Below are 22,399 nucleotides of genomic sequence, written 5' to 3' on the forward strand. Positions count from 1 at the left end.
GTCAGTTTGTTATTATACAGACACAGCTATAGAGGAGAAACTATTTTTTTGTTGTTGTTGTTTGTTTATTTTGGATTGGTAGCTCCCTAAACCAAGGCCTGTGCCTTTTGGATTTATAGGGTGGATGAAACATTTTCAACACTTCAATAAGGAAAATAAATTCTCTTGAGACATGAGTAGCTGAAACATAGTAATGGTCTTCTTTTTCTCCCTTTATAGCCTCAGAAAAGTCAAGCACATTTGTCCAGGATAACCTAGATTAACCATCAGGCTCTAAATTTATTATAGATATATGATATTCAGTAGGTTTTCAGCCAAGTCTACCCATTTGATCCCCCAGGTCATTGATAATAATTAAGAGGCTGTGCTTATGGCTTCTAAGGGCGACCAAAATCAAGACTGTATTATGATTAAGCCTCTGCTTATGATATGTGCCAATGAGCAAGATTTGTTTAAGTTGGCAAATTTTATTGCTTATTTGAAATATTTTTTATTTTCCTGCCACTGATTATGTTATGATTAAGTTATACCCACTGGAGTGTAATTATCTATTGCATAATCCTTTTTATACATGAGTCCCTAGAAATTTGCCACTTCAATAGTGCTGACTGAGGGTTTGCTGCACCTTCTTAATGGTAAAACTTTCTTTCACACAGTTCGGTTTATCTTCTTCTCCCTAGGAACTCCTTAATAATCATTTTAGGAAGAATAAAACCATCGTCTAGGTTGTTTATCTTGCATATAGCTTTTCTCATCTAGCCCTTGTGAATTCTGGGGCAATCATGATTATTGTGAGTCCCTAAGAAGGAAGGGTCCTACTCAACCGTGGTAGTGGGACACTTCTCCAAGAGATGGCACTGAGAGTTCATTTTTGTTTTAGTATCTGTTCTGATGGCTTTGTGCTTCTCTAAGTCACAGAACAATGGAATGCTGATGGATGTTCTGTGATTGACAACACCTATTGCCTTCATTTTTATATTCTTCCTTGTTTTAGATAGCTATATAATTTTCTTTACCTCTGAGACTCTTTTAAGTTTTATACTGTTTTCTGGGTGGGGAGAATAATGCTTCCCCTAGCTATCCCAGTAGTGGTCCCTACTTTCTCTTTTCTGTGTATCTTAGCCTGAGTGCCATCATGGCAAAGACCACATCTGTCTTTCCCACAATTTGACTCAGAGTCTTGTACAGTGCCTGGCACCTGACAAGAGCTTGCTGAAAAAAATTAATGAATAATCTCTCCTCTGCAGTGGGTTCTGAGACCGTCTCAACTTCTGGAGTTTATTTTATACTTCTATAGATTAAATGAATAGATTATATTAATTTTTAATTCTTTTTTTAAGATTCTGTGATTCTAGATATGTTCCCTGTGATTGATTTATTTGCATATCAATCATTTGGCAGGCATTTATTATGCACCTTCTGTGTGCCAAGTGATGTTCAAAATACAGTGATGATCACAGTTGAAAAGGTCCCTGATCTCCTGGAGGTTACATTTTGTGACAGACAGAAAATTAAATGAATCACAGAAGTACTAGATAGTGATCCATGCTATGTAAGGATGAAAGCAGAGCACTGTGAATGAACATGGCAGGGGGTGACTTTAGTTTGAAGAAGGCTTCTCTAAGGAGGTAGCATCAACTAGTGATGCAGGGGTGTGGAAGGGAAGAGCACCCTAGGCAGAAGGAGCAGTGAAGGCAGACGCCTCCTGGGAGAAACATGACTGACACATTCAAAGAAGGCCAGTGGGGCTGGAGTGTATGGAACAAAAGCTGAAGCTTTGAGTAGGCATTGGAGGTGGTAGGTATGGTCAAAGTGAGATGGGGACAGCCTAGAGATAATAGTGATGATTCAACATGAAAACATTAGCAAAAAATGGTATTTGAAAAGCAGTCTTGGGATGGAGGGCAAACAGCTGAAAATTAATCTTTGATTGTAGCCCATCTTCTGCGTTAACACCCCTGAAAGCTGGACAAATCTTGTACTCAAGTGTAGGGCATTGCACAAAATATCCCTAATGAAGGGCCAGAAAATAAAAAGACAAAGAAAAAAAAATTTACGCTGTTTAATCCAAAATGGATTCACAAGGGAAGGTCTTTCTTCTCGAAAGCAATTATACTTTACAGCGTGTTCTTTTCCCTAGTGTCTCAGCTTCCCACGATGCCTGACTTCATTAAAGCAGGCAGGAAACAGGATTCTCTGTGATGTGCTGGTAGAATTATATCTTCTGAGCTGCAACTAATTGTTTTGATGAAAAGAAAAAAAGCACACTATAACACTATATGAGAAGAAGATCAATGCTTGCACACTGAGCGAACTTGGAATGAAAGGAAGCAAAGAGAAGAATAACAAAACCACAGCACATTGTTTTCTCTGTCACATTTTGTTTATACAAAACATAAAACTAGGAGTGAGTTTGGCTTAATGACAGATCAGAGTGCTGTTTGGAAGAAACTAATTGTAGCTTTGTCCAGGCAAGTATGTGTGTGTGTGTGTGTGTTCTCAAGTGTATATATAAATTATATACTCTTGTTACAGTTTTTTTTTTTTAATGTTTATTTGGCTGTACCAGGTCTTAGTTGCTGCATATAGGATCTTCAGTTAGATTGCACGTGCAGTCCGCAGGATCCCAGAGATCGAACCCAGGCCCCCTGCACTGGGGTCATAGAGTCATAGCCACGGGACCAGCAGGGAAGTCCCTTTGTTACAATCTCGATTCCTTAGTTTTTAAAATGGCGGTATGTTTCCTTATTGTAGCCCTATCTCAAGGAATGCAGTGAAAAGAGATAAAATAACTGAAATAATTGAATTGTTATTGTGCCCTCTCTTCTTTAATAATATAATAATAATAATACTGTGAACTCAAAATAAGCCGAGTACTTCTTTGTAGGTGTGAGGATAATTGGGCTCTATTTTTACCTCTGCCTCCAACTCAAGTGAGGACTCAGTTCACCTTCCTCTACTCTGAGAACCCTGCCTGGGATACTTGGATTTGACCAGGTTTACACTGAAGTCCTTCCCGGTTCTGAGGTCTGTGATTCTAAATGCATATCAATCCTTTATACTTCCTCTGTGTATTTTGACTGTATCACCTCAGGGGCTTATGATTTATCCCCAATAATATCCTGATATTTATAACAGACGAGACTAGAACATGATGATAGGCGAGACTTTATTTGAAGTCTATTTTGAGAAAGCAAAAAGCCTTTATATATCTACCAAATCCTTCCTACTTCTTGTCACTGTAAAAAGGAGACACAGTCATTGTTGGAACGGGAGGGTTGATGGGTCTGTTTGAGGTCCTTCCTACTCGAGTGTGGTCTGAGGAAGCAGCAACGTTTGGGAGCTTGTGGGAAGGCCCTACCCCAGACCTTGAGTCAGGATCTTCATCGTAACCAGAGTGCTAGGTGAATCAGGGTCAAATTTAAGACGCTCAGTTTCAGATGAGTGGCCAGTGAAGGGTGTTGTTTAGCAGACTGTCCATTCCAACTTCAAAGAGAGGGAACACACCGTTTTTGCAGGAGACCCACATGCAGTACGCTGCTTGCTCTTGCCCTATACCTTGAAGTTCGTCTTTAGAATCACTTACAAAACACTGTAAATGTAAGACGTGGTGTTCCTCCTGCAAATCGAGAGTGGAACCAGTGACCCATTTCATGGTTGGTAGTTACTGTTCAATATTTAAAAATGCAATACACATTTCTGCTTGCTGAGATGAGCCTGTTTTGAAGAAACGCCCAGGCTGGAAAAAACGGTCACCTCAATTTCTCATCTGAAGGCTGTAGACTGGATAAACGGCTTGTCAATCCACATGTGTTTAAAGTAATATTCAGAAAAAATTTCCTCCTTTTGTGCATACACTGAATACAAAAGGTGTGTGCATGTGTGTCTGTGTGTGTGTACAGGAAAGGTGACAGATGGATATTGGCCTCTGTTAACTGAAAATATATTTATTATTGGTCTATGCATAGGGCCATAGTACAGTGGGCTCAAAAGTGATTGTCTTGGATGGATATTTGTTTTCCAGTTATTAGGGCTTGGAACTGAATAGGTGATTTGACCATAGAAGGTAAAAATGGGCTACCTTGAATGAGCTATTGAGTTTCTCATTTCACCTGAGATCTGTTATGTGACTCTGGGAGATTAGTTGTACTTTCAATGTATCACTTGGATGCTTTTCTTAGAAAAAAATAACTAGAGAATCTCAAAAGAATACATGCAAGCCATACCTTTGACTTAAATGGGAGCAGACCCAAAACCACACAGTGCAAAGGGAATCTTATTGGCAAGAAGTAGGAAATGTTCTGAAGTCATCAGGGCAATATTTGAATTAGACGACAGCAGAAGTCAGTGGACCTCAGGTTTTCAGCTTTTAAGAGCTGGGTATGTCTTAGCTGAGACTGTATACCCTGTGAGTTTGAGGACCTCATTTATAATACCACCAACTGTTCTGATCAGTCTATAATATAGGAAGGGGGTTCTTCAAGAAATGGGAAAGCACATCAATACATTTTCTGAGTACATGTCTCCAGTAATAACTCCAAATATACAGCTCTTTGCCTCTGAGTGTCGACCCTGTGGAGAAGAAGTGAGAAGGGAAGAATAATCCAGAAGAGTTGTTTAATGTTATTCACATGTTCATGGGCTTGACCTATGTTACAGCTTCATAACGTGTTAAACTTCCTGGAAGAGTCCTCAGAGGTATGCTAGTTAATCCTTTTATTTTATAGATTGTCTGAATGACATGCCCAGTTCACAGAGTTCATAGCAGAATTAGGACTAGAACTCAGTAGTCTCGAATTACAAGGCCTTGAACTTCCTGGTACATGAAAAGAAAGAGTGTCATAGAAGGCTATAGAATACAGGAGAAAGTTAACTCATGGAATTTAAAACAGACCCCCAAATTATAAGAGCTTGGGTACAGGTGTCCCAACTGCAGATGCCCACTTGCCTGGCAATCAGTGCCATGCCATGCAGGTCCTGAGCTTCTCCAGCCTGGTGTATGTGTGTGTAAAAGGCTTCCGTTTAAAGGAATATGAATGGACATTGTGAAAGCGAATTGGCATTTGTTCCACAAGCCTATCCTGACTGTAAGCCAGTGTCCGAGTTAAGTAGCAGTAATATAAAAATATAAAAATGATATTTCGAGTTTCTGTATTTTTTACAATGAACTTTTACTGCACATGTCTTAATAAAGACATTAAGCTGTGATAAAAACTGGAAGTCAACAAGGAGTGTTTCTGCAAGGTTGCCATTCAAATTGTGTCACTATTTTACTTCAGTCAAAAAAAGCTTGCAATTGCAGTATGTTATTATTGATTTTACTCTTTATCATACATTGTTTTATTTACTACTTTCTCCACAGTACCTGGTTCTAGACATTTTTACTAAAATGCTGCAGTTTTTTTTTCCTTTAACTTTTAGAAGCATAATTTACCTATGGTAAAATGTAATGTGTTAAGTGCACAGTTTGATGAATATATTCACATGTATATGTATACCTATGTATCATCAGTCTAGGTCAAGATAAAGTATATACCCATCATCCCAGAAAGTTCAGCTGTGGTCTTTTTAGATTTTGCTCCCATAGCCTGACTGTTTTGACTTCTATCACCAGACATTGTTTTTGTCTATTATTGAACTTTATTTAAAATGGAATACATGTATGCTTTTGAAAAAAAAGTAAATGAGCAAGAAAATACTCTGTATTTAAAAAGTTTATAATCCAGTGGAGTAGAGAGATAGGCAGTTCCTTTATTCAATGTGTTTTTTGAATTATGTGCCACACTAGTTATCATGGTGTGTGCGTGTGCATGCTCAGTTGCTAAGTTGCGTTAGATTCTTTGGGACCCAGTGAACTGTAACCCGCCAGGCTCCTCTGTCCATGGGATTTTTCTGGCAAGAATACTGGAACAGATTGTCATTTCCTACTCCAGGGCATCTTCCAGACCCAGGGATCAAACCTGCATCTCCTGCATTGGTAAGAGGATACTTTACCACTGAGCCACCTGGGAAGCCCTAGTTAACATGGGGATACAAAAAAAGCAAGCCAGGCATAGCGCCTGCACTCAGGGTGCTCACTGGGTAGCTGGGATAATGACACTAAAGAAATTTGTGAATAATTATCATTGTGATAAAGCTTTATATCTGAATTCTGAGAGCACAGATTAAGGGCATTTGATACAAATGAGGATGGAGCAGGTTCAGGAGAATGTTTGATTTCAATTCAATCATGAAGAGCAGTGATGAATTAAGCAAGTGCTCATGGTGTCCCTTGATTTTTCTGGACCATTTTCATAAGTCATGGAACGTCCTTGAGAACATGCAAAGATGAAGACAGACTTATTTCCCTAGCTTGAAACAATTCCTTCTCTCTAGGACCCTGAGAATTGAATGAGGCAGTCACTTCTTTTGATTTCTTTGGCTGGGAAGAGAGGATTTTTGGCCCTTTCCCCAGAAGGCTGTTTTCCGCATGCATCACTTGCTGTGACAGCTTAGCCATAAGATTAGCAGGTACTGACTTAAGCAGGAAACATGGTGCGGGATGTCGCTGGGCTATGGGGCTTATGGTTTGGGGCTGTTTCCATTGGGATAATGGAGACCTCAGATGGTTTGTTTTTGTTCCCTTTCCCAAAATGCTCCTCTCTGAGACTTTGAGAATCCAAGTCAGGCTCTCAAGGACTGTTAAGCTTTCTGAGAGTCTGTAGATGCTAAGTAGAGAAATTTAACTCAGGAGATTGTTTACAGATGCAGAACTGAAGTGCAGAGAAGTAGAGTTAGAAGCTACCAAGGCGAGATGATGAGTTACTGACTGAGCTGCCTGGACCCATGATTATTGCGTTTTGCACCCAGGCTGGACTCTTTCCTTTGCAGAAACTATATTTAAGTTTGCAGTCATTTCTTAAGCAACCCACCTGCCAGCCTTGCTCCTGCAGGCTTACATGAGACATTCCTGGCCGTGGGTGTTTAATACCCTTGTCTTGAAGTACAAAATCATGTTGATAGCAGGAACTGGATATATCTCATCTTTGTATTGTCAACTTCAGCCACAGTCTTAGAATGTAATAGAGTTTAATATATATCAATTTATTTCTTGAATTGAAAAAAATTAGATATAATTTGGTTAGTTTGAAATCTCATTGCCACTATCTAGCTTGTCTAGTATGCGCTTTTCTAAACTTCTGTTTCCTTAGCGGTAAAATGGTGACATTAATTCATTCAACAAATGTTTATTGATCACTTACTGTATTCCAGGAAATGTGATATGTTCTGGGGAGTCTGTGAGAGGTGATGAAAGAAATAGTCCCTACTCATTGTGGCTGCTGGTCTGCTGGAGATGAAAGATAGTTAAAAAAATGATGTAATAGAAGCCTATTCATCAATCATGATGGAGATCAATAATTATTTGATTAATTTTTAAATCAGTTAAAGTGAGGAATTATAAAAACCTCTTCCATTAATTAAACATAATTATTTTTTAAATTGTAAAATATTCATAACATAAAGCTCACCATTTTGACCATTTTAAACCATATAGTTCAGTGAAAGTGTTAGTTGATCTTTCATGGCTGACTCTTTGCAACCCCATGGACTGTAGCCGCCCGTCCCCCACCCAGGGTCCTCTGTCCATGGAAGTCTCCAGGCAAGAATACTGGGTGGGTAGCCATTATATTCTCTAGGGTATCTTCTCAACCCGGGGATTGAACATGGGTCTCTTGAATTGCAAGGCAGATTCTGTACTGTCTAGGACACCAGGGAAGCCCCATACAGTTCAGTAGCATTAGGTATATTCACATTGTTGCGTATCACCACCATCCTTCTCTAGAATTTTTTTTATCTTTTCAGTCTAAAAATGCATCTGTTAAGTTGTAACTCCCCATCTCCTCTTGGCTCAGCCCCTTGCAACCACCATTCTACGTCATGTCTCTGTGTGGTTAACTTCTTTAGGTGCGTGATATAAGTAGAATCATTGACTATCTGGTGATGTCCATGTGTAGAGTCTTCTCTTGTGTTGTAGGAAGAGGGTGTTTCCTATGACTGGTGTGTTCTCTTGACAAAACTCGATTAGCCTTTGCCCTGCTTCATTTTGTACTCCAAGATGAAATTTGTTTGTTACTCCAGGTATCTCTTGACTTCCTACTTTTGCATTCCAGTCCCCTATGATGAAAAAAACATCTTTTTTGATGTTAGTTCTTGAAGGTCTTATATGTCTTCATAGAACTGTTCAACTTCAGCTTCTTTAGAATTACTGGTAGGGGCATAGACTTGGATACTGTGATATTGAGTGGTTTGTCTTGAAAACAAAAAGAAATCATTCTGTCGTTTTTGAGATTGCACCCAAGTTCTGCATTTCAGACTCTTTTGTTGACTGTGATGGCTACTCCATTTCTTCTAAGTGATTCTTGCCCACAGTAGTAGATATAATGGTTATCTGAATTAAATTCCAGTCCATTTTAGTTCACTGATTGCTAAAATGTTGATGTTCATTCTTGCCATCTCCTGTTTGACCACTTCCAATTTACCTTGATTCATGGACCTAACATTCCACCTTACCTGCCTCCTGAGAAATCAGTATGCAGGTCAAGAAGCAACTGTTAGGACTGTTAGGTCCAGTTAGGACTGGACATGGAACAACGGACTGGTTCCAAATCGGGAAAGGAGTACGTCAAGGCTGTGTATTGTCACCCTATTTATTTAACTCATATACAGAGTACATCATGCAAAATGCCGGGCTGTATGAAGCACAATCTAGAATAAAGATTGCTGGGAGAAATATCAATAACCTCAGATATGCAGATGACACCACCGTTATGGCAGAAAGCAAAGAGGAACTAAAGAACCTCTTGATGAAAGTGAAAGAGGAGAGTGAAAAAGTTTGCTTAAAACTCAACATTTGAAAAGCGAAGATCATGGCATCCAGTCCCATCATTTCATGGCAAAGAGATGGGGAAACAATGGAAACAGTGAGAGACTTTATTTTCTTGGTCTCCAAAATCACTGCAAATGGTGACTGCAGCAATGAAATTAAAAGACGCTTACTCTTTGGAAGAAAAGCTATGACCAACCTAGACAGCATATTAAAAATCAGAGACACTACTTTGCCAACAAAGGTCCACCTAGTCAAATCTATGGTTTTCTAGTAGTCATGTGTGGATGTGAGAGTTGGACTATAAAGAAAGCTGAGTGCTGAAGAATTGAAGCTTTTGAACTGTGGCGATGAATAAGACTCTTGAGAGTCCCTTGGACTGCAAGGAGATCCAACCAGTCAATCCTAAAGGAAATCAGTCCTCAGTATTCTTTGGAAAGAAACTCCAATACTTTGGCCACCTGATGTGAAGAACTTACTCATTGGAAAAGACCCTGATGCCAGGAAACATTGAAGACAGGAGGAGAAGGGGATGACAGAGGATGAGATGGTTGGATGGCATCATTGAATCGATGGATATGAGTTTGAGCAAGCTCAAGGAGTTGGTGATGGACAGGGAATCCTAGCATGCTGCAGCCCATGAGGTCACAAATAGTCAAACACAACTGAGCAACTGAACTTATAATTGGTTCTTTTGTGACTGGCTTATTTCACGTTTGATGTCTTCAAGATTCATCCAGGCTGTAGCTTCTGTCGGAATTTCCTTTTTATTAAGACTCCGTAGTAGTCTGTTGTATGTATATACCACATGTTTCTGTATTCACCCACTGATGAACATTTATTTGGATTGCTTCCAAAAAATTTTAGATTTTTTTTTCAGTCTTTTAAATTAGTGTTGACCATACTGAATTTGATAGACTCATTTTTTTTTTTTAGCAACTTATCTATTCTTCTCAAAATATTTAACTGCTAGAAAAAAATACTCCTGTATAACCACATTTTATCATTTGCATACAGTTTAATTAAATTGTACAATTAGAATAACAAGTGCGCCTGACATAAAAAGGTATGGGAACAAACAGTTGGCTCTTGGTGAACATTTTTTTAGAGATCTGTTTTATTCATTTATTTTTGACTGTACCACGTGGTTTATAGTATCTCAGTTTTCTGGCCAGGGGTCAAACCAGTGCCCCCTGCAGTGGAAGTATAGAGTCCTAAGCACTGGACCACTAGGGAATTCCCAGCCCTGGGTAAACATTGATGATGATAACTGAAAGTTTGCCTGACTATGGGGGAGCAGCCAATTAGGTCAGAGTGAGTTTTTAGAAGAATTAAAAGGGTTAGTTAATCTGGTTGATTGCTCTACTGGATGTTGTTTTAAAGAAATCATACTGTTACAAAAAGGAAGTATCTGTGCTATGAGACAGAAATGCACAGAGGATCTGGGCACACAGGACTTCAATTACTAATCCCTGTTAGTCTAGAGATGAGAAAGTACTTCCAAAGAAGTATTCCAATTTATCTTGAAGGATGGGGAGAAATTAGCCAGAGAAAATGGGGAAGATATCTGAGGCAGAAGGAATAATATATACAGTTGTATAAAATAGTAAAAACACCTGGGCCATTTAAATATTCTGTTATGTTGGAACTAAAGGTTGCATCCATTAATTTTAAAAGGCATATTGTGTGCCACACAATGGGAGACACAAGCTAAACAAAATAGATATGGCTGCTCCACACATGAAGATCACCATCTCTAGGGGAAGACAGGCACTTTTCAAACACAAATATGACACTATGACATGTGTTAGGAAGGAGAAATAGAAGTTACAAATGAGATCCTACAACATGGCAGGTGGTGTGACATAGATATTGGAGGAAGTGTTAAAAGAAAGCCTTTGGTAAAAAAATTTGACGTTTGAAGGTGAATATTGAAATAAACTTCTGATCACCAGGCACATTGAAGTAAAGAATATTCCAGAAAGAAGAAATACATGTGCAAATGGCAAGGCGGCAGGAGAGATTAGAACAAGTATGAGAGTTAAGACTGGGGAGTTGGACTAGTACAGACAGTGTTCTGGTGTCATATTGAAAGAATGTGAGATTTGGGCCCGCTAGTTTCTAAGTTCCTTATTCATCTCCATGTGTCATTCTCTAAGTGTTATACATATCAATTCCATCAGCATACTCCTACCTACGTGTCCTCGTTCTGCAATTGTTGATATGTTTGTATTAGGGAGCTGTTGAATGCATCTGGATTATATGCTAAATCTTAAATTCCAATCATTTGTCCAAAGAAGGCTCTCCAGTGACTTAAAAGAGAAATGAGCTATTTGCTGCTATTGTTGACAAGGTTTTTCTCTTGCTTTGCATAAGTACGAGGAGACAGTGAATACAGTTTCCAAAGGCCATGTTAATTTCTACTGTCTGCTAAACACAGATGAATCCTAATTGGGTGGATTACTTTAAATGCAGGATATTCATTATCCAAAGCAAATGAAGTCCACTTTTCCCCTTACTGCCTTTGTGGGGAGCTTGTATATCACACTTGATTAAGTGATGGCAGCTGAGATGGTGGTCTGCCTTCAGTCTCCTGGTTTAGTCTCTCCGGTAGAATGGTTACGCTTTACTTATGGAAGCTCTTTATGTATCACTTAATGTATCATTCGCGTCCAAAACTTCCCCTTTGTTATAAAAACTAAGAGCTAGTAGGAATATTCCAGTGCCCACCCAAGGTGTTGATTTTTTTCTTTGTAAAAGCAAAGTAAATACTGATTCTGAACATTTTCATGTCTACTTTGTGTATTCTTCTGGGGGCCAAAAGGGTGGGCTGAGTGGTTGCATATATATCATCGATGCTAATATTGTTTGACAGTGTAATTATAAAAATATATAATGATAATGAAAGCAGAGGAAATAAAATTTGGTCTGATCCCAAGGTCAAATTATTTTCCTTAATTTTATATGTGAAGTGCATTTTAAAACCTCTGATTCCCTCCTAAAATCTTGCTGCTTAATTTATGGATTTAATTGTGAAATGATACTTCTTTGTGTACCATTGTGTGCTAACTCCAGTGAGTCTCATTTGAAGCTTCCAGTTGCCTTTCAAAGTTTCACATGTGTTTGCTGTACAGCTCGGGGATGCTAACATTTGAATATTGATGTATTCTTTTGCATTCCGTAGCCCTATGATACCACTTTCAGTTCCCCCAACATGACAAGACTCTATGTCTCTGGTTTTGAGTCTGCTGTTTCCTCTCCCCGTAGCACTCCTTCCCTGGCTTGTTCAGCAGCCGCTCATCCTTTAAGACTGTGTGTCGTCTCCCCTCTGAAACCTCACTACACTCCCCTTGTCATCGGTGTGTGCCACTCTTCCCCGTTCTCAGAGGACTACACATGTGCTGTATCATCACACTTACCAAAACTGCTCACTCAGTGGTTACTGTGCTGTATTTACTGCATCAGGCGTAGAGATACTACAGAACTTACTCAGTAATTTTCTCCACAGGTCTTTGAACTCCTCAAGGCGAGGAGGTCTCCCCTGGCCCTGAGTGGTAACTCAGCAAGTGTTCAGTGAATGACAGAGCAGTGGCAGTAAGTGTGGCTAACCTGTATTGAATCACTGTTTTCATTGAGAGTCAACTCCTTGCTTTCATCAATTTACTTAGTGTTCACAGCAATCCTGTGGTGTAGTTGTCATCATACCCATTTTTACCTTTATAAGTTACACCAAGGTTGCTTAATTTGCCCAAGGTCGAAGAGAGGAAACTAAGATTGGAGCCCCCAGTCTGTGTTATTCCCAAGGCCATATAATCTGCCTCCCACTGATATGAGTTGTGTTGAAATCATAGAAGCAGTTGGATAGAAAAAATTAGAGTGGTGATGAATAGTAACTCCAATCTGAATGGCACTTTACCATTTACACAGAATATTGCTATGCATTGTATCAGCTGATTAAAAAGTATAACTTTGTTATACTTTTTCAATTTAAAAGAATCACAAGTGAATTGCATATAAACTAATGGAAACAACCTCCAAATTTCATCACCCAGAGGTAACTTTCATCAGTGATTCCCATCACTATTTTATTATATATTTTCTTTCTTCCCCCACCTCTGTGTATATTTATGTGATAATACTGTTTACAGTGTTTCTTTAGTAATATATCAATAAATATCACTAACTTCATATCTACCATGATATTCTATGGTATTCGATTTTAGGGCTGTGCCAATGATTGTTTTGCCACTTTCATGTTGATTCACCCACTCTGATCCCTGGGGGTTTTGCTTCCTTGCATTACTGGCCTGTTCTATCTCCAGGAGGCAGAAACCAGACCACTTGTTGTCCCACCTCTAATTACTCCTTGGCTCATTTGCATGTTTCCTTTCTCATTGTTTTATTATTAATACAGTGGTCTATGCTTACTCAGATCACAGTTTAGTCTCTCAGACTCTGCTTGATGAGGTCAAACTTCAATCGGGTTCCTACCTCTCTGTCCTTCCTTGGGAACCAGAGCGCCAAAATTCTATGATTTTCTCTTTCTTTGCTTCTGCGTAAGGTACTTGCTGAGGTGCACATATTTCTCTGACTTCATGACTTAACCCATTTTATCTTTTTCTGTCAGTTAAACTCAACTCATTCTTTATTCCATCAAAGAAATTCTCCTTTTGAGGAACTGAGTCCCTGAAGTTAGGATGCTGGCAAATTATTGTCTACAACACTATCAGGTCTGTAGGAAATACTGCTGCCGTCACTCACTGATGGGTAAGATTATGCAACCTCAGGAAGATTAAGCGATTTTAACCAGTGACCCCAGGTAGCAAGTGGTAGTTTCAGAACCTGACCCAAGTCTCCCACCTGAATGAGAATGTCTGCCTTTAGCCACACTAAGTTTATTGGTCAGCAGTAGTATTACAAATTTAAGGAGTGAGAAAAAAGCATGGCTATCATTTTTTAAAACTTTTTATTATATTTTAGAGTATAGCCAATGAGCAATGTTACAATAGTTTCAGGTGGGCAGCAAGGGGACCCGGCCATGTGTGTACACACACACACACACTCCCCTCACACACACACACACACACACTACACACACACACACACACACACTACACACACACACACACACACTACACACACACACACACACACTACACACACACACACACACACACACACACACACACACACACACACACACACACACACACACACACACACACACACACACACACACACACACACACACACACACACTCCCCTCCCGTCCAGGCTGCCGCATAACATTGAGCAGAGTTCCCTGTGCTCTCCAGTAGGTCCTGGCTGGTTATCCACTTTAAATACAGCGGTGTGTACATGTCGATCCCAAACTCCCTAACTTTCCCTTCCCCCCATCCTTCCCCTTTGCCAACCATAAGTTTGTTCTCTAAGTCTGTGAGTTTCTATCTGTTTAAATTCATTTATATCTTTTCTTTTTAGATTCCACATATAAGGGATGTCATACGATATTTCTCCTTCTCTGTCTGACTTACTTCACTCAGTGTAAGAGTCTCTATAGGTCCATCCATGATGCTGCAAATGATGGCTATCATTTTTCCTAGTACGAGTTACATTATGTTTTTAGTTTCAAATTTTAACTGACTCGAGAGGGGGTTAACTGGTTGTGACTAAGTACAAAATCTGATATGGGATTTTACACTCTTAACTCCTCTGTTAATCAGGTTTCAAGTACATTTCATTGCCTGTCTTCAGGATAAAGTTCAAAGTTGTTAAATTGGCATTTAACAACTATTGGAGTCCAGTCTACCCTTTCCCACTCTATCCTTTGTTACTTATTTATAGAAATACTTTGTCTCAGTTAAACTTTACCTTGTACTGTGGTCCTTGGGCTTCCCAGGAGGCACTGGTGGTAAAGAACCTGCATGCCAGTGCAAGAGACATAAGAGACGTGGGTTCAATCCCTGGGTTGAGAAGATCCTCTGGAGGTGGGCATGGCTCCAGTAGAAGTTGTATCCCTAAGAATACTCCAGTATTCTTGCCTGGATAATCCCATGGACAGAGGAGCCTGGTGGGCTACAGTCCATAGGATCGCAGAGTCGAACAAGGACTGAAGCTACTTAGCATGCGTGCCTGTGGCCCAAATGTTTCCTGTTCCCTCTGGGCTCTACACTGATATTTAACCCACTTTCCTGCATCTACCTTACAGAACATGACTCACCTCCTCCATGAAGGCTTCCTTTACCAGACAGATAAAAGAGACCGCTTATTTCCTAAGAGGAGAAGGCAATGGCACCCCACTCCAGTACTCTTGCCTGGACAATCCCATGGATGGAGGAGCCTAGTAGGCTGTGGTCCACAGGGTCACTAAGAGTCGGACACGACTGAGCGATTTCACTTTTACTTTTCACTTTCATGCATTGGAGAAGGAAATGGCAACCCACTCCACTTTCTTGCCTGGAGAATCCCAGGGACAGGGGAGCCTGGTGGGCTGCCATCTATGGGGTTGCACAGAGTCGGACATGACTGAAGTGACTTAGCAGCATTTCCTTAGAGTCAGAGAAGATTTGGCATCTCTTGAATTATATCTTTATGCTATATGCCCTTGAATATGTTATATAAACCTTTGCTATCTCTGTTTTTCTGTAGGTTGGAATTATGAGTATGGCTTAGCTAGGTTTCCTATGAGGCTGCAACCAATTGTCAGCTAGGGCAGGATTCTTATCTGGAGACAAAGGTCATGGGACCATCTCAAAGTTTATCTGCCATAGATAGTTAAAAAATTATACATGAAAGTAAATAAATGAATAATTAAATCATTAAGAAAAATTAGGCAAAATATTGATGAATATTTTTCTGACTTGCATAGTGAATGATGTTTTAAATATAAGGCAATGAAAAAAGTTAATTAAAAGACTAGATTTTAAAAATTGAAAAAATTCTGATCATAAAAATTAAAATTGTTTAGAAATATTGAAAGGTGATTTCAATAACAGTGATTAACAAAATATTCACATCATGAATATATATAAAGCTCACATAGATTGATAAGGAAAGCAGTAGAGATTCAATAAACAAATGGAGGGGGACATGGAAGAAATCATAACAAAGGAAATACAGATGACTGGTGAATGTGCGCAGCTGCTAAAGAATCCGCCTGCAATGCAGGAAACCCCAGTTTGATTCCTGAGACAGGAAGATCCCCTGGAGAAGGGATAGGCTGCCTACTCCAGTATTCATGTGCTTCTCTGGTGGCTCAGATGGTAAAGAATCCGCCTGCAGTGTGGGAGACCTGGGTTCAATCCCTGGGTTGGGAAGGTCCCCTGAAGGAGGGCATGGAAACCCACTCCAGTATTCTTGCCTGGAGAATTCCATGGACAGAGGAGCCTGGCAGGGGCAGTCATGGGGTGCAAAGAGTCAGACTGGGAGACTAAGCCCAGCACGTGTTTATCTTCATTTGTAGTTGAAAAATAAATTAATAGTAATGCTTTTGAGTATCAGATTAATAAATTAAGATATAAAATGCTCAATATTGGTAAAGATATGGCAATTGCACTCTCTCTTACCACTTGCAAGAGAGGAAAATAAGTATAACTCTTATAAAAGAAAGGTATTAACCTGTTTCAAAAGCTTCAATATTGTATATATTATTTTACATAGTAATTCCTCTTCTGGGAATCTACTATAATGAAATAATTAGCAATGCTGACAAAGATTTATACACAATGATTTTCTTTGAAACACTGTTCATAATATGGCATTGAAGATAATCTAAATATCCATCAAAAGGGGAAATGATGAGTAAATTCTGGTGTATCTAAGGTATGGAATATTGTGCAGTCATTAAAATGACATTTAAGATGAATATTTAATGACTTGGAGTAATGCTTAGATGGGTAAGAAAAAGCAGGATCCAAAATTGGTTATAATGTGGAACTAAAGTATAAAATTTATTGTTAGGAGGAAATGTGTAAGGATATTAACAGTGGTTTTCTTGGGATTCAGAGTTATCCCTGTCAAAATTGTCCTCAATAAAGAGTTAATTGCCTCATTTTGGAATCTTTATAAAGTTCCTCATATTACACATGTTCTTTCACTTTCTTTTTTTTTTATTTTAATAAAGAATTAATGTTGGGTAAGCACATCACCCTGAAATGACCTCAATCAAAGTTAGTTTCAGACACTTGTAGAAGTCACTTGACAAAATGAGTGGAAATGAAGACAAAGAAATTGACTTCAGATTTAGTAATTATTCTTGGTCAACCTTACAATGGCTAGGGTAGAATGACATTTTATACAGTACACATTGAAGAGCACACTTTAAAAAAGAATAAAGTAAGATCTGGCATTTTGTTTATTGAGATTGTGAATATATTAGATACAGGAGGAGTAAGAAAATAAAATATACCAGTTTATGTGAATGAATAATTTTAGCTTAGGATAAAATATCTAGGGAGCATCGCAAACATTCAAAATATTTTACGTGAAGTAGCTTAGTGGAAGTGAAGATGGTGTGTATCAGGACATTGTGTTATACCAGTTTTCAATGAGACAACAAGGCATAAAAAGAATTATGAAAACTGGAAAGTTTATATCCAGCATTCACAGAAGTTTTATTTGCATATTCTTTCTCATCTTTTGAGAAATGATTATGTGAACAGATTAGTTAATATTAGTTCAAAGAATGTGAGATAGAAAAAAATGATTTTTCTATGTTCTATATGTAATTTAAATATGCATATATGATTAAATTAAGATATTAAATATTATAGGTATACATTTGACCATTTGACTTATATTACTAGTAAGCAGATAGCTCACTTGGCTAAAAATAGTAACAGCATCAAACCTTCTTTGTTTTCATTGTAAAAATGCAGAATCACCTAATACTGATGCTCACTTTATATACTGTTTTACATTTTGCATTTTTTCTGCAATAAAAATGTATTTTGTTCTGACAAAATAGTTGACACAAGTTTTCAGTTTATAATTTGAAAGGGAACTTAAAATTACAGATTTACCCATAGGGGAAGGAAAATATTCTTCATTCTTCTTTAAGATAAATAGATCTCAAATCCTTCTTATGTTGGTGGTTTGGAAGTATGTGTAAAAGGTATAGAAAGTCCAGGAAACCTAAAGTGGTGGAGGAAAGAGAGAAAAAAGAATATGCAAATGAAATTTGTATAAATGCTGCAGATAAACTTTCCATTTTTCCATAATTCTTTCTATGCCTTGTTGTCTCATTTGAAAACTCCTGTAGCTTATTTTTTCTCTCTTAAACTGTGACCTACCACTCAGAACCTTTTTTGTTTCTTATGCTAAGCTTCACAAAGAACTAGAGAGAAGTCCTTTCTCCAGTAATAAACACTGGATGCATCCTGTCCTTGATCTTGAGAGGAAAATTAGCCTGTGGATTAATGGAGAAGGTGTTGGTAGCTTCCGCTTTCTGGATTGTCACCTGCTACTTTGTGGGTAGATGAAGATGAGGAAACAGAATTCTATGCATCTAGCTCCGGGTTAGTCTCAGGCCTGGTCTCATTTAATAAAATAGCTACAGTTGGAAGCAGAAGGGATGTTTTTAAATTCTTGAGCCCCAAATCCAGGCAATGAAGAACAACCCATTGTTGGAGTAGCAGAAAGTTACATAATATATTCTTTGGTCGAATTCTTATTTTTATTTTCTCTGTGTTTTTCTCTCTGCTTTAAAATAAATGAATGAGAAATTCTTACCTTCAGAAACTGTGCTAAAGTTGAGTATTTCAGAAAAAAACTTTGTCAGCTTAAATGATTAAAGAATTTTATTCCTCTTTTCAGCCTTCTTCCTCCCTTCCTCCCCCGAAAGGGAGAGGAGTTAGGTACAGCATGATGTGATTCTCATTAACTGCCAACTTCTGGTTAAAAAACAGAACAGAACTTCTCTCAGATGAATAATCTCTTATCCTTGAGTTATATGCATCTTGAGCAAACTCCATGTAATTATTATCCACCATACAGTCACTAGGGGCCTGATCTTTATTATTCTTACTAAGATGCCATTTCCAGAACCTCTTTATTTGTATTTTTCAAAAGGTTGCATAAGGAAGCCTAGGTCTTGCTGACTAATTACAGAAATTTCTTTCAAAATTACACTGAAAATAATGGCATTCATAGCTAATATTTACCAAATACTACCGATGTGATTGTTATTTAGTTGCTAAGTTGTGTGCAACTCTTTTGCAACCCCATGGACTGTAATCCTGCCAGGTTTCTCTGTCCATGGGATTTCCCAGACAAGAATACTGGAGTGGGTTGCCATTTCTTTCTCTAGGGAATCTTCCTGACCCAGGGATTGAACCTGCATCTCCTGCATTGCAGGTGAGTTCTTTACCACTGAGCCATGTAGGAAGCCTAGGAGTTAAGAGCAGATACTTTCAAAGTCTGGGTAGTCTTTTCAAAGTGAGTCAATTTACCTATTAACCTTTTAATGATCATTCCATACTATCTATTACATATTTTAACATATTTAATTGCTAAAAAGGAAAGATCTGGGTTCCCTGTTGGCTCAGTGGTAAAGAATATATATGCCCATTCAGAAGACCAGGAGAGGTAGTTTTGATCCCTGGGTAGGGAAGATCCCCTGGAGAAGGAAATCCCGTGTACAGAGGAGCCTGGCAGGCTACAGTTCACAGGGTCGCAAAAGAGTTGGACACAATTTGGCTGATAAATAACAGTGAAGAAAAGATCTAGCAGCAAGCCTGTTTTCTTTGTTTGAATATGTATTTGACTGTGCTGGGTCTTAGTTGTGGCATGTGGGATCTAGTTCCCTGACCAGAGATCAAACCTGGGCCCCCTCCATTGGGAATGCAGAGTCTTATCCACCAGGCTGCCAGGGAAATCTGAGCAGGTCTTTTTTCTCCCTTCACAGAATAATGCCCCCAGGAAGAAAGGATGATTATTTGGTCATACCCTTTTGTAAGAAAGCAGACATAATTGATATTCCTTAGTGGGCATCTTCTCATCTAGAGTCCTTTAAGAAGGATGTATCCAACCCAACTATGATAAACAAACCTAGAATCTAGTGATTCTTGGAGAATGGCTTGCTGGAAAATGTTATTTGAGCTCTGTAGCAATTAGAATATAGAATGGAAATGCATTAGGATGAACAAGCCCCCCCCCCTTTTTTTTATATTTTGTGTTCTTACAAGCATCACTTGGAGACCACATGTTAAATGTGAGCTACAGAGTGTCCTTATGTGCATTTATGGTCTTAGATTCTTCCCTTCCTGCTTGTGCCTTCTGATTACTTGAATTATTAATATAGCTCGATATTGGGGGATACCTTTGGTTCTTGGGAGCCTGATTTTACAGACATTTCAATCCTTTGTTCTATCTCAAATGTCGCCCTAATTCAGTTCAGGTTTAGGGAGAATATGGCTTGATTACATAAGTGGCACAGTGAATCAGTACCAGGGTCACCCTCAGTGGTTACACAGATTATTCATTTCACTTAGAGTCTATAATGGTGGGAAGGTAGCAGTTCAGTTCAGTTGCTCGGTCATGTCTGATTCTTTGTGACCCCGTGGAGTGTAGCACGCCAGGCCTCCCTGTCCATCACCAACTCCTGGAGTTTACTCAAACTCATGTCCATTGAGTCGGTGATGCCATCCAACCATCTCATCCTCTGTCTTCCCCTTCTTCTCCTGCCCTCAATCTTTCCCAGCTTCAGGGTCTTTTTCAGTGAGTTGGTTCTTTGCATCAGGTGGCCAAAGTATTGGAGTTTCAGCTTCAGTATAGTCCATTGCTGAAAGTTCTTACTGTTGAATTATCAGAGGCTTCCCTGATGGGTCAGTGGTGAAGAATCTACCTGCAAGTGCAGGAGACATGGATTCGATCCCTCATCTGGAAAGATCCCTCATGCCATGGAGCAACTAAATCTGTGCACTGCAACTATTGAGCCTGTGTTCTAGAGCCCACGCTCTCCAATGAGAGTAGCCACCGTAAGGGGAAGCCCACACACTGCAACGAAGAGTAGCTCCTGCTTGTTGTAACAAGAGGAAAGCCAGCACAGAAAAAATGACCTAGCACAGCTAAACACAAGTAAGCAAGTAAAATTAAAAAAATAAAAATTATCAGGCACTGACTGGAAGTTTTCAAGGTTGGCACAAAATAATCATTCATTTTTTGCTTGTTCAGGTTTAGGTTCACCCAGCAACACACAAAGAGTCAGACACGACTTAGCGACTGAAGAGCAATGACTAGAGAAGTGAGCGGAGCCGACTTTTTAACATTTATTGATTTATTTGGCTGCAGCAGGTCTTAGTTGCGGCATGTGGGATCTAGTTCCCTGACCAGGGATGGAACCCAGGTCCCCTGCCCTGGGAGTGTGGAGTCTTAGCCACTGGGCTACCAGGGATGTCCTGGAGCTGACTTTGAAGCGCTCTGCCCCATCATAAGGCCCTCCGATTCACTCCACTGGTCATTCTGTGCTTTCCATGCTTAGTCACTCACTCGTGTCCAACTCTTTGTGACCCCATAGACTGTAGCCCGCCAGGCTTCTCTGTCCATGGGGATTCTCCAGGCAAGAATACTGGAGTGGGTTGCCATGCCCTCCTCCAGGGGATCTTTCCGACCCAGGGATTGAACTCAGGTCTCCCGCATTGCAGGGGAATTCTTTACTGTCTGAGCCAGCAGGGAAGCTCCCCATTGCTCATTAGGTTTCACTAAATTTTCTCCTGAGTAAAACTGAAAACACTGAAGAATTGATGGTTTTGAACTGTGGTGTTGGAGAAGACTCTTGAGAGTCCCTTGGACTGCAAGGAGATCCAACCAGTCCATCCTAAAGGAAATCAGTCCTGAATATTAACTGGAAGGACTGATGCTGAAGCTGAAACTCCAATACTTTGGCCACCTCATGCAAAGAAGAGACTCATTGGAAAAGACCCTGATGCTGGGAAAGATTGAAGGCGGGCGGAGAAGGCGACAACAGAGGATGAGATGGTTGGATGGCATCACTGACTCGATGGACATGAGTCTGAGTAAACTCCCCGAGTCGGTGATGGACAGGGAGGCCTGGTGTGCTGCAGTCCATGGGGTCGCAAAGAGTTGGATACAACTGAGCGACTGAACTGACTGAAATTTGAAAGAAACACTTGAAGTCCCTTAAGTCCTTGAGGCAAAGGAGGTGAGACAACGTCTTCTCTGCCTCTGGTTCAGTCCTAGCATGAATGATCTCTAAGCCAAACACAAATTTCCTTCCGCCACAGTTATTCCTGCCTTTAACTTAACTCCTATGCATTTTCATCCTGACATAGACTCTACCTCTTTGGCCAGGCTTTCATAGCCTACTTTTTATTGTGCTTGTCATGGCCCCAAAGGGGCATGAGGATGAACCCTATCCCCAGTCAGGTGGGTGAGTGAGGCCATGGGCGAGACTGTAGGAATTAAACAAAGAAGCAAACACACAGATAACAAGCAATCATCATCACCCCCATCCCTTAGTCAACCCTTAGCACAAGCTGCCTATGTGACCACGTGTCTTTTCTAAGGATATGTGATATC

At 39.6% G+C, this 22,399-nt stretch overlaps 1 long non-coding RNA gene across 10 annotated transcripts in view; it reads left to right on the forward strand.

Annotated features, from left to right (window-relative positions):
- The window catches only part of LOC145513671 (uncharacterized), a 793,767-nt gene that overhangs the window by 358,673 nt on the left and 412,695 nt on the right, over nt 1-22,399 (forward strand). For 5 of the 10 annotated variants that reach the window (XR_014059660.1, XR_014059681.1, XR_014059667.1 and 2 more), the window contains one exon: nt 12,372-12,457. The exons of 2 other annotated variants lie outside the window; for them this stretch is intronic. This is a non-coding gene — a long non-coding RNA (uncharacterized LOC145513671). Of the gene's footprint in view, nt 1-2,887; nt 3,028-12,371; nt 12,458-22,399 lie in introns of all 10 variants that reach the window. 3 more of the 10 variants (XR_014059666.1, XR_014059676.1, XR_014059675.1) reach the window with 2 other exon arrangements.

The sequence above is a fragment of the Giraffa tippelskirchi genome, chromosome 7, assembly GCF_054371585.1.
Source record: "Giraffa tippelskirchi isolate mGirTip1 chromosome 7, T2T-mGirTip1v1.2.pri, whole genome shotgun sequence".
NCBI classification, from domain to species: Eukaryota; Metazoa; Chordata; class Mammalia; order Artiodactyla; family Giraffidae; genus Giraffa; species Giraffa tippelskirchi.